This window comes from Balaenoptera musculus, chromosome 2 (assembly GCF_009873245.2).
Source record: "Balaenoptera musculus isolate JJ_BM4_2016_0621 chromosome 2, mBalMus1.pri.v3, whole genome shotgun sequence".
Taxonomy (NCBI): domain Eukaryota; kingdom Metazoa; phylum Chordata; class Mammalia; order Artiodactyla; family Balaenopteridae; genus Balaenoptera; species Balaenoptera musculus.
The window spans coordinates 78,260,945-78,274,598 of NC_045786.1; the positions used below are offsets into that span (position 1 = coordinate 78,260,945).

At 37.3% G+C, this 13,654-nt stretch overlaps 1 protein-coding gene across 7 annotated transcripts in view; it reads left to right on the forward strand.

The window, feature by feature from the left end:
* The first annotated feature begins 81 nt into the window (after positions 1–81).
* Positions 82–13,654, forward strand: part of CCPG1 (cell cycle progression 1) — a 37,889-nt gene continuing 24,316 nt past the window's right edge. For 3 of the 7 annotated variants that reach the window (XM_036844358.1, XM_036844360.1, XM_036844362.1), the window contains exon 1: positions 116–557. The gene's annotated coding sequence lies outside the window, so the exon portion shown is untranslated. Of the gene's footprint in view, positions 558–13,654 lie in introns of all 7 variants that reach the window. The other 4 variants (XM_036844361.1, XM_036844364.1, XM_036844363.1 and 1 more) reach the window with 4 other exon arrangements.

Genomic DNA, 13,654 nt, shown 5'->3' on the forward strand with positions numbered 1-13,654 from the left:
GTAGTTCTTCCCTCCGCCGCCGCCCGGTATAAGGCGCGGGCGGGACTACGAGTCCCGGCATGCGCCGCGGCGCCTCGCCGCCCTCCGCCTCCCGGCTGCGGACGCCTGCGAGCAGGTTGTTGTTTTTATGAGAGGCGTCACTGCTCTCGGAGCTGTGACCGCCGCCACCGCGACAGCTAACGCCGTCGGGCGGAGGTGGCGCTGCTCCTTCAGGTACGGCCCTGGGCGAGTTTGGACCCCAGGAGGGGAGTCCGGGCCGACTGTCGGGGTCCTGGCTCAGCCGCCTGGCGGAGGCGGTCGCGGGGTTTCCGCTGAAGGGGGGGCTTGACCCTAGGCGCTCGGTGTTTGCGGCCGCCTGGGTGGCCTCCTCGGAAGGCGAGTCTGCATCCCCCGTGGCGGAGCCGGTCCGGTGGTCCTGCAGCCTCGGTTCCCTGCGTTGCAGACGCGAGCGGTGTGCCGGGAGTGTGGGGGAGCCGACAGCCCAGGGGACGCACCCGCCTTCCTCCGCTGGGCTGGCTTAAGGCTCTCCTCGGTCCTGATTGATGAGAATCCATATGGTAAGATGTTATGTGCGTCACCCCGCCGGGTTTTCAGCCGGCCGGTCTTTTTTTGGTGACGTTTGAGCCCCGTGATGCCAGGAAGAGAAAGATTAAATAATGTATTTGAGATTTCTGCTTGTGAGCCTGGCTGATAATGATCAAATCTCCCTGTCTGTCCTTTTCCCCCTCCACCGGTCCCCTTCCTAATCGATAAGCCCTCCGTAGCAGCAGGTCACACCGTGCCTTCTACGCGTTACTGTTTATCTTTGTTTAACGAATCAACTTTTTGCCTTTGGGAGCGCCAATTTTAACGAACTCAGCCAATTAGGTACTTTGTTGAGGGGGTGAAATTTGCACTGTCTCAGTCTGGCTTTATTAAAAAATGGAATGGAGCCTTTTTGTAGCTAGAATAGGTAATTATTTTAGTACTGGGAATTTTAGGAGATTTGCCTCCTCAAATAAGGTCACATCTACTGGACGGTACTTGAAATGTCATTATTAGCGCATCGTATCTTTGGCTTAACGTTTGAATCTTATTAGGCCCCACCTTTCTCAGGGGGGTATTTATCACACCTTGGACGCTAGTGTGAATGGTTTACTATACTTCCCTGAGCTGTGGTCATAAAGGGGAAGGGAAGGGAGAAAGTGAGGTTATTATTTTAATAAATAATTTCTAATCCTTTATCCAAACCTAAGGATGGGATTCTAATTAAAGAAGCTATTAAAAATCGCTCTCAAATAATATTTGAGGGTGTGGGAAATACTAGTTTTTAAATGAAAATAGGTTAGAAAGTAGTGTAATACTAATTTTGTTAACTAAACCATAGAACTAGAAGTGATTCGATGTCTATTAGAAATAAGACTCAAAGGAGTGTCATAGTTATAAAAGTGATTAGATGGTGAAACTACAAATTATTTTTTTCTTTATACTTTTTGGTATTTTCCAAATTTTCTATAGGAAAAAAACCTTCATTTAAAAAAGACACAGGTGCAGCAATTCCAATTATATAGACTCTAAACAATTTTAAAAAGCAAATAACAACTACAAACAACATAGGCAGAGCCCCTGTTACTGCATCCACAGACTCTGTGAATAACAAGTTTAAATGTATATAAGTTAGTTGCTGAGAAGTGACAAGAAATGCATTGGTTGGACTGGAAAGGAAACAAAAAAATATTACAGTAATTCTTAGCATTTGTACATCTTGTCTTATTTTGATCTGTTTTCATTTTGTACAGTAAAATCAAGACAGAATTGCTTACTTTTCTTCAATTAAGGGAGTGCAATCTTGATTATTACTATAACTCAAGGTGACAAAGCATGGGCATATTAATCTGAAAAGATCTGGGATGTAGCAGGATTTTTCATTATTTGTAAACATTTGCCAGTGGAAATAAAGAAGTTAAACATTATTATAAAATGGGGGCTTTAAGCTTGTTTTCATCAAGTCATTTTAAGTATCAATACTATGTTTAATGTGCCTGATATTTTGGATTATGTTTTTTGTTTCATTTTCTATTATGGATATGTTGGATATGGTTGGGTAAGTAGCATATTTAGCCCACATTTTGTTTTCTGTCATAAAGAAAGGGCCACATTGTTCTTTGATAGGAATAGTCTATGTATTTTTGCAGTTATCAGTCTTGAAAAAATGGGGTTTACCTCAATTCCAGGTGTCCATTAACTCAATAAAATAGCCATTCTGAAGCTTTGTTTTTGTTTTCATTTTTTTTGCTTTTTTGTTTTTTAAGCTGTAGAAGTCATACTTTGTTTTCTTAGGTTCTTTTCTTTGGAGCATTGCTTCTCTCCCCAAATTTCAGTTTCTTTTCAATAGTTTCTATTGTTTTATTTTGTGTATTTTGTGCCCTTTGTTGGCTCAATATCTCACTAAAAATTTGGGTTCATTTACAGGGCATAAGAAACATTCATAATTACTTAACATGTCTGATTTACTAACTGGTTCCACAGTATTGTCTAGGTTGTGTAATTGTATTTTATCCAAGTTAAATATTTAAAAAATTAGGTGAGTTTGAACTGACATCTTAGAAGTAGTAGTTTCTGACATGTAAAGAATATGGACACAGTGCAAGGCCTCTTAAGCCCAGGGTATTTTAAAACAAAATGCAGACTCATCTAACAATGCAGAACTACTAGAGGCTGAATTGTTTTTGTGTTTGTGAGTGGTTAGGATGAGGAAGTTGCCATATTGTAGGTGATAACTTACATTTTCAAGAATTTTCTTACTGGGAGTTGTGCAGTTTTTGTTTTGTTTTTAAATTTATTTGTAAAAATTTGTTATACAGTTTTTAAAGGTTACTTTCCATTTACAATTATTACAAAATATTGGCTCTATTTTCCATGTTGTACAGTACATCCTTGAGCCTATCTTACACCCAGTAGTTTGTACCTCCCACTCCCCTACCCTGTATCGCCCCCCCCCACCCACTGGTTTGTTCTCTATATCTGTAAGTCTGCTTCTTTTTTTGTTATATTCACTAGTTTGTTGTATTGTTTATATTCCACATATAAGTGATATCATACCATGTTTGTCTGTCTGGCAGTTCTGCAGTTTTGACTAAATTAAAACAGTTAAAAAAAAATGAGTTGGTTTAAAAGGTCATGTTCGATGTATTGCACCAGATAGACTTGAAAATAAAAATCTCAGTTTGAGTTCTAAGGTGAAATTTATAATATGGGGAGGATTGCAACTAACTGATAGAGGATTTTTTTTCCAAGGGGTGTTTAAAGTGTGGAAACCTGCTTAAGGGCTTATAGAGTTTTCTGAAGGAAGTATTAGCAAGGAAGTATTAGTATTAGGAAGTCAGAAATCTAATTTTTCTTCATTATTTGTCCATAAAGCACTTTCCTAAAACCTTATTTCTGGTTCATGTTGCCAGCATGATGAAATGTGAAAAAAGAATTGGATTGGGAGTCAGGACGTTTAATGATGTTGACAAATAACTTATGAGCCTCTATTGTTTCCATTTGTACATTATAAATAACAGCCATTGCCATACTTCATGGGGTATTTGTGAAGATCAAATCAGGTATAAAAAGTCGTATCACTTTGTAAGTGGCAGAGTGATCTACCCATGCCAAATATTATTGGCCTGCGTAAGTAACATTTACATAAAGCATACATTTGAAGTGTGATGACTTAATGTGATATATACTTTTGGACTGAGAAGTTTGATGGAAAAAAGTCAAATGGGATCTTCATTTGATTTTTTTGATAGTGCTTTTTGCCTTTTACTAGGTTGAAGGGAACCTGGCCCCTTTCCTGACTGTGACTTTGTACTCTGCTGCATTAAAGGTTCTGAAATTGCAGTGTGGTTTTATGGTTCGGCCTTTAATTTTGGTTTTGATTTGTTTTAGTTGCACATCTAAAGTATAAGGAAGATCATCAGTGTAACTTAACAGTAGGAAGTGGATGTTGTTTTTAATGTTCTAAAACGGTACTTTGAGTTGATTTCATGAACAGTGAGCCTACACTGAATGTCAAATTCCAGGTCCTCCCAGAGATACATTACATATGTAAGCATTTGTCTTTCAGGGAAAGAGAGTTTAGAGCTTAGACACTCCTTCTGGGGAAGTCAGCCCTATCTGTATTATATACAGCATCTGCCCCTTGAGATTAACTTCAAGTTGGGTTGACATATAGAATATTCAAGTAAAAAAGTCTTTTAGAAACTTACAAAACAATTCTGAGGACTTTATGAGAGCAAATATAAGTGAAAGTAAAAGACAAAGAAACATATATCATGGGTTGGTAATGACTGCTTCTATACTTGATTAGTTGATAACTCAAATAACATCTTTACTAACATTTTATCTAATATTACTACTACAAAGTAACAATGGATGTGTACTTAATTGTCTATTATGTACTTAAAAAAATGGAAAACAATAAAAATATATAGACTCCCTTTGTTTTCCATCTCTCTGGCTTTTTTCCCAAATGAAAAGTAGAAGAGAGTTGTAAAAAAAAAAATTAGGACAAATTATCCTTTTGTGGAAAGTATGTTTAAGATAAACAAAAAATATATGATGAATACATATATTTTAACAAGTAAAATCATTAAAAAAATTTTTTTTGAGAGTAGAAGAAAAAAACATCAAGCTAGATCCCAGTAGTTTTACTTATCTCTGAAAGGGGAGAGGAGCCAACAGGGGCTTGCAGTGCCCAAGTGAGGGCTGTATGGCACCTAGTCAAGCTTCTAGATTTACTACTGGCTCTTTCAGGCTTTTACAAAATTAAGATGTAACAATCCTGGAAAGTCAGGATTCTTTTCAGAATGGGAACACCTGGTGAAAAGGCGATTTCCATACTAACAGGTATCTTAATTTCCCCCCAGCATTTTGAATTTATATGGTTTACTACTTTGTTGCAAACTTTTAATCAAAGGTGTAGCTTCTTTTAGATGGAGGCAAAAAGGGATACTTTTATCTTCAAATATGGCAGTAGTTGCTTTTGTTTCCCAATTTGAAGGATGTTACGTCATAAACGAAATCTTGTGAAGAAATTGTGTATTGACTCACTTCTTGCAGAATTTGTTTTCTAAATCACAAAGTTAATTTACTGTATGTAACAGTATTGTTGCCTCTTTCTGGTCATGGATAAAGTGAAATTACTACTACTGGAGATTTTTTTCCAGATACCTATCTTTAGCGATAGATATCAGTGTTTAAATGAAATTCCACTCCATTAAAACTAGGAAAGCCTGTTTGCTATGGAGAGGTTATCTTTGAATCCACTTAGAAGATGCATATAACCAAGAGGACAGCCATTGGACCCACATCTTGATGCCGTAATTACGACACTGTGGACTCTTCACATCCCTGGGTTATGCTCTCTTTTCTCTAGCATCAGTTTTCTACAGTACACTTCTGATACCTCAGATATAAACGTTTTAATATGATTCCCTTTAGTCCTTTAATTTGTCCTGAAGAGACTGGTCATCCAGAAGATTATTGGATTTGTGTCAGTCATTCATTTACTTAATATTGGGTTTGTCTTTTCATTTAAGAAAATGTATATTTTTTTCCTGCTGATTATGAAGGTAATAAATAGCTCACTGAAATTTAGCAGACATAATACGTGTAATTTTAGTTTTTTTAGATTTGAAAGATACTCTTTAAAATTTTAATTAGACTAATGCATATAAATTAATATCAATAGGGTTTATTATACATATCATTTTCTGACTTGCTTTTTTCACAGAATATATTATTGATATCTTTCCACGTCAGGACATGTTGATCTATTTTAAATTTTTAATGGCTGCATTAATAATAGATATTATACATTTTAATTTTAATAAACTCACTCTTGATAGACATTTCACTTTCTAATTTTGTATTATAAAAATTCAACCGTTCTTACACACATGTATATGTATTTTCATATTCATGTGAGTATTTCTACCAGATAAATTCCTAGAAATGAGGTGGATAGGAAATGAAATAGAGATAATAGGTCACATGGTATCAGCCTGTAAAATTTTGTTATTACAAAATTACTCAAATGATAATAACTATGCATTTTTACTGTTTACAGTGCCTATTTTTCTGTATCTAACCTACTAACCTGTTTAATCTTTGTTGATCGCTTAGGCATTAAAATAATCTTGCTTCTCTTTGTGTATCTTTCGTAGTAGGGTTGAGCATTTTTTTCCTTATAAGCCATTTTAATATCTTCTATAAATTGCTTACTCATATTCCTTGATAAGTTTTCTATTCAATTTTTTAACCTTTTTCTTACTCATTTATTGGTGTACTTTAAATGTTTTGAAAACTCTGTTATATATGTCACAGGTATTCTCAGTATATCATTCTTTTATGACTTTTGGCAAACAAGTTTATGATTTTTATACAATAAAAAGCTTTTCCTTTACAGTTTCCAGGTTTTGTGTAAAGCGTAGAAAAAAGATCATCTTTACCCCAGGATTGTAAAACTTTTCTGTTTTGTTTGAGTCTTTTTGTGTGTGTGTGTGGTTTTATTTTATATGTTTAAATCTCTGGGCTGTATTTTTACCAGGTGGTCTTAAGGTTTTATGAAGCCTTATCTTAATAATGCCGAACTTTCACAAGGCAAACGTGACAGATGACATCAATCTGAAAGTCTTTTGCAACACCACATTTATGACGTTTAGTGGAGAGTATGATTCCTGAGTGATGCAATTTGTCAAAAAACTGATTTTTTCCCTCTTTGGGAGGTAGGAGGGGAAGGACAATGAAATTCACTGTCTTTTTAAATTCAGAAGCGTTTTATGTGAAAGTGGCTCTTATCTTTTGCATCTCTTTCATTGTCTACCTTTCACACCAACCATAGAAAGGCTCTGCTGTTTTGAGCATCCAGAATGGCAGCCAGCACTTTAGTTCCATATTCAGAATTGCCTGTCAGATCGTTTGTCTCTTGATGCTGTTTGGAAGCAATTTAGTTTGGCCTGGGTTTAGTGAAAATATGTTGCAGGATTTATCTGCTATACCAGTTAAAAAGCCATACAAAAACTTACTCTTTTTCAAATAAAGAGTTTGCCTGACCATTCTAGCCAATAAGCCTTGGAATCAACTTCCCTAGGGTAGTCTTTTTTTTTTTTCCCACAGCACAAAGGCCTAGTGGGTACTAGGCACTCCTAGGCTAGACTTATTTATTGCCAGAGTTTGGAGACTGAAATAAGGTTGACATTGTAGATGAAAAAAAAAGTATAAGCTGAGCCTTCACTTAAGATGAGACTATTTGGAAAAAAGAAAGCAACACAGTGAAAGGTTCTTCCCCCACCACAATGAACAGGATTGAAGACCCTTTAATTCCCCAAAGAGATACAGGTCTCACCATTTACTACAGAAGTGTTTGTCACAATACTTTTTAAAATGTAAATTTGTGCCAAATTACCGTAAAGCATGGTGACAGTAACAGTTTTAGATACTTACTTAGAAAATCTTAGAATTTCTTAAGCTTTTCTGTTTCAACCCCTTCATTGTGGTGCTTAGTGATTTTAGTGGCCCTAGCTCCCTTTTGAAAATAGGCAGGAATAAAAAAAATTCATAATTGTGGTACATTTAAAAGAGGCAAGCTTAAGGGTGGGGCTAGACCTGAAATTAGACCTGTAGCTCATAACTATTTCTGATCCTTTAATTCCTGATCTGAGTAAAAATGCTTGTATGTCCTTTTCTATAGATAAAATAGAATATTAAGCGATTAAAGATGAGAGATTATTATATATGTATTATATGACTTCTGACCAGTAGAGAGCAGTTAAAATTTTTGTGCTGTTATAAAGACATTGAAAATTAAATTGGAACTCCTTATCAAAAGCTTTGAACTTAACACTAACTAGTAAAGTAACTCATGTATAAAAGTAATAGAAGCTGCTATTAGGCAAGCTATGCTAAGAAGTACAGAAGTTATGCTAAGAAATAAGAAATAAATGCTGTACATTCAGGGAAAGGAGAGATCAGTTTGTCAGAAACATGAAGGAAAACTTCATGGAGGAGACTGAGCCTTAAAGATGGAAATCAGAAGAAAGGAAAAGAGGAAAGCATTCCAGGAAGTGTGACGAGTAAGTGAAGACGTGGAGGTAGGGCTGTGCTCCTCTACTTGTAGCAAGTAGATTACTTTGATCAGATGAAATAGTTCTGGAGGAGAGAACTAATCGATTGCAAGCTAGGCTAGAGCCAGGTAGTGGAAGCATTTGGATGTCCCCCTAAGAAGTTTGACTTTATTGTACAGAATACTTATTCTCGAGGTCATGGGGAGACTTTTGCATGGGAAGTTTAAAAAAAAAAAAATTTCTAGCATTTGGAATAAGTATTGCATGTAACCTGCAGTCAGTTTCATTGTTGCCTGTATGTAAATGTTCAGGGTGGTTGTGTGTGTTTAGGGAGGGACCAAGTGAAGAGTTGCAAAATGGCACTGTAAAAAGTGGTGAGTACCACTGTAATTAAAACAGCCTTGTTTTGGTGCTGGAATATAGATCATTGGAACAGAATGGAGACTACAGAAACTGATTCATAAATGTATGGGACTTTATGTGACAGATTCATAAATGTATGGGACTTTATGTGACAGTGGCATTTTAAATCATAGAAAAAATATGGAATATTTAATAATTGACATAATTTCTACCTCACACTAAAAGGGAGAAAACCCAGATTCACAGATTAAATAGCTAAATGTAAAAGCCAAAACTCTGAAAAAGTATTAGTAGAAAATATAGGAGAAAAATTTACAATCTTGAGAGTAGGAAAGACTTTCTAAAGCAAGGTGTAAAATATAGGCTATAAAAAACACCTTATTCTCCATCCTCAACATTTTGACTGCATAAAATTTAAAGACATCTATGATAGAAGATATTTTTTTTAAATTGAAGCATGCTAGAAAAATTTGCAGTAGGTTTAGCAGTGAACTCATTCATGACCCAGTTTATGAAGAACTTCTGAAAATCAAAAAAGGCAGCCCAATAGGAAAGTGAACATGAGAACATTAGATAATTCATGGGAAATGAAATAAGGATAGCCAGTAAACATAGGGAAAGATGCACAACCCCACTGAGTCATCTGGGAAATGCAGATTGAAATAGGAGATTTACTTTTTTTTTGCTCATGACATGATCAGAAGTTAAAGATGGTTACTTTTTTGGTGAGGTTGTGGAGAAATAGGTACCTTCATATGTTGGTGGGAGGTCTTCCCTAACAACCTTATTTAAAATTCTGATCCCCACCCTCTACTCCCTGCATTCAGTTTTCCCCCTTTTTGCTTTATTTTTCTCCACAGTCCTTGCCACCAACTAACTTAACTACATCTTCTGCTTGTTTATTTCTGTAGGGTTGTTATTGGACAAAAAATAGAATATAAGGGACATTTAAAAAGTTTTTTTTAGTTGGGATCTTGGGTCCTCTTTCCTTTATCCAACAGTCTGTTTTAAAGCAGGCATTTTCATATCCTCTTGGGGATATGAAAGTTCCAGAACCTCTGAAAAGCATGATAGAAATAGGTTCTTGAAAGCTGTCTAGACTTACTGACTCATCTTTGATCACATTTACAGTACAGCAGCACTTTTGGGACCTTTGTTTGGTCACACCCCATTGGTTGGCTTACATCAGAATTGTAGACGTGTGGGAGAATAATGCCCCCATTCTTCTCCATCGTGTCTGATTCTAGAAGATACAGTAATGGAAACCGTACCTTTTCCATAGTAAAATGTAGCTACTCAGGAATGATGAGAGGCACCATCATATCAGGTAATATTCACTCCAGTTGTACTTTATGAGGTAAAATTAATATTGTTGCTCTGTTATTAGTTTTGAAAGCTGCCACCTAAAGTGTTTTAAAATTACACCTTTGGTCTGTATCTCTCCCCTAAATTCAGTCTCCAGCTGCCTACTTGACGTTTCAACTTGGATGTGATAATAGCTGTCTCAAATTTAATATGTCCTCGACGAGTTTACCAATTTTCCTTTCATAACCTGCTGCTTTTGAAGTCTTCCAGTCTCAATGGCCATTCCATTCTTGTATTTACTTAGGACAGGGGTCATCCCTCATACCTCGTATTCAGTACGTCGGGAAGCCCCGTTGGTTATACCTTCAAAATATATGTATAATTTGCCCACTTCTTACTGTCTTTGCTACCACCCTGGTCCAAAGCACCATCATCTCACCTGGATTACTGCAGTAGCTTTGCAAATGGTCTTCCTGCTTCTGCCTTTGCCCCCTTCACAGTGCTGTCTCAGTAGGGCAACCAGGGTGATCTTTCTATTCCTTTCCTCAAAATTCTTCTGTGACTTTTAGTTTCACTCAGAGTAAAAAGTCTTAGGATCTGTAAGGCCCTACATCATTTCTCTCCCACTCCATTACCTCTCTGTCCTCATCTCTTCCCACTTCCCTGGTAGCCCACTCCTCTCCAACCACACAGGCCTCCTTGCTGTTTCTCATAGATATGGGCTTGGTTCCAACTTTGTACCTACTGTTCCTTTGGTCTGAAACACTCTTTACCCAGTTAACTGCACGATGATTCACTCACTCATTCAAGTCTTTGCTCAAATATACCTTCTTAAGGAAGCTTTCACTGATCATCCTTTTTGAAATTAAGCCTCTCCAACCCAGCATTTTCTATTCTCTTTTCCCATGCTTTCTCTGTAGTAGGAAGTATACCATCAAATACACAGTGTATTCTACCAGGTAATGTTGTTTATTGGATGACTCCAGTGTGAAAGATGAAGTGCATAGGAAAATTGAGATGATTTTTTTTTTCCTTTGGCCACGCCGTGCGGCATGTGGGATCTTAGCTCCCCAACCAGGGATCGAACCCATGCCCCCTACATGGAAGCATGGAGTCTTAACCACTGGACCGCCAGGGAAGTCCCAGAAAATTGAGATGAGTTTAATTCAGACTATTGCAATAGGAATATCTCATTAATGAACCGAGGAGTCTTATAGAGGCAAGTAAACAAGGGACTCAGGATGGGTGGAAGTGAGTCTTACCTGGGATTTTTTGAGGGCAGGTTGGTCCTTTGCAGTTAGCTATCTGTCAGAACACAAAACAGGATGGGGAAATTTCTCAACCTTCCTTGCTTTGCTGGAGCACAGGGCTCAGATTAAGTTCAACCTAGTCAATTACTGATAGAATTTAAGCTCCAGGAAGGCAAGACTCTTATTTGTTTTGTACATTGGTATATTTTCAGTATCTTGCATGTGCTAAGAACTCAATAAATATTGAATGAACAGATGGATAAAGGAGTGAATTAAAAATGGTACTAACTATAGGCCCATTTGCTGGAGAGTGTGATTATACTAGTGTAGTATAATCCTTCTACCTTAAGTAACTTCATAAATGAGATACGAACATCCATGTAATAAATTTACATCCTAATATGACTAATATGTGCTATATTCTATGTGGAAACCGTATGTTTGTAATGCTTAGTGTCAAATTCTCTTCCATAGAGTTCTATGAATAAAATCTTACATGTTGTGAAGAAATGTTCCATAGGATTTCTTAGGAAGTGAGAATCAATTTAAATGATTTGTCTCTGTTCTAGAGGCTATTATTATAGGATTTTGGAGTTTATCTTGAAGGCACTGGAGACCAATTTTAAGTGATTAAGTGATCAGATTTATGTATTAGGATAAACAGAGTAGGGACAGCATTGGGAAGGAGTGACTGGAGGGGAATTTGAAACTGCAGGCAGAGATCTCTTAGAGAGCTGTCACTGTAATAGAAGTGGGAAATGATGAAGTTGGGATAGGAAGTGGATAAGGATTTAGACCTGATTGGATTTTTGGGTCAAGGCAAGTTTTAGTTATCCCAAATGTAGTTATCCTAAATCTAGGATTTTTGACCTGATGTTTGGTGGGTTTTGCTTGCAGCCAGATTATTTTTGGCTGATGCTATTCTCTGAGATGATAGAAACAGGAAGAGCAGCAGGAAGATGATCTTAGTTTTGTAGATGCTTTATTTGAAAGGCCTGAGAAACCTACTAGTGATCATCCAAAAAGCAATGGGGAAATATATGACTGGAGATTGGGGTAAAGAAGCTACCCCGAGGAATAAAACGAAGCCTGAGTCTAGAAAAGGGCTTCAAGTTTATCATCTTCGTAAAGTACCCTTAGCTTTATAACTTTGTATGATTTTTTATGCCTTTGTAACTTTCCCATAAACTCTGCTTATTTCTAAGTTATTATTAGTAAAGCCCTCAAAATGGAACAGGTTTTTGCATTTACCTTTGGTCAAAATAATGGGGAGAGGAACCATGAGAGGAATCTCATGGATTCCTCCAGAATTCTGAGTTCCTTGAGGAACAATTTAGAAGTGTGTCACTAATTGCATCATCGCCCAGAAATGTTTACCTTTTTTCTTTATTGAGTGCTTAATATGTGTTACCAGTCAAGTAAACAAGCAATTACAGCACAGTGTTCTATTTTAAGTAGTAGATTAGGGAATATACTAGTCTTTAGGGATGGGGTCAGGGAATGGTTCACAAAGTGATGCGTTAGCTGAGATAGAAGAGTGGGCACAGGAGTTTGGGTAGAAGTAAGGAGGTGAGGAACTGAGATCAGAATATGCAAAGCCCCTGAATTAAGAGAAAGCTAAGCTTTTTAGCGGAATTGAAAAGGTGGAGGGGAGAGGGAGGGGATGGAGGGAGAGAGGATGAGATGCTAGAGACAAAACACTTGATATTTAAGGCCTGTGGGCATTATCCTGAAGACAGTATGAAAATCTTAACATTTTTAAGGAATGACAAAATATTACCATTTTAGGAGGATAACTGGCTATAGTGGGGAAGTTCAAATACAGAGGCAGCTTTCAGAGTCAATGTGTCTAGGATGGGACTCAGAAATTTACTTTTTAAAATTTTGATTTAATTTCAGTGCACCCAACTTTTTGAAAACACCTGAATTAGGAGGGTTCTTTAGTAGGGCTGTGAATTTTGCTTACCAAACTCTTACTGTGGTGTTATGGCCAGTAGGGGAATCTTTTTTTCCTCATTTGGGCTAGATGTCAAGCTGTTCTTCCTCCAGGGCAAGTAAACAAAGAATTAAACTGGGATCCGATTAAAGTGGGCTCCTTGATTTGAGAAATTCAGATATGATAAAGTCCCAGTTTAGCAATGTATGTAACTTTCTTTTGAAATCTTGTCTTTATCGCCAGAGCAATTAGAGTTCTTGATTGGAAAACAAAAGCTGGGGACTATCTATTTAAAAGAACTGTTTAAATGGAAATTACCTAGATAAGGGTAGGAGATATATACCCATTAAATATCCCTGATCAGGTCTTGTATCCCAGGAGTTTTGGAAGGTTATGTAAGTCTGGGGGTGAGCTGGAGCAGCAGTGAGAATGTGGGCTGCTAGAGGAGGTTAGGAACTGGGGGTTTGCAAAGGGAAGAGGAGCTTTCACATGGTGAAGAATGATTGCTTTTTTTAGGCCAATTTTCCTTTTTTTAAAAAAAAAATTATTTATTTATTTTTGACTGCTTTGGGTCTTGTTGCGGCGTGCAGGCCTTCTCTGGTTGCAGCGAGTGGGGGCTACTCTTCATTGCGGTGTGTGGGCTTCTCACTGTGGTGGCTTCTCTTGTTGTGGAGCACGGGCTCTAGGCTCGTGGGGCTCAGTAGTTG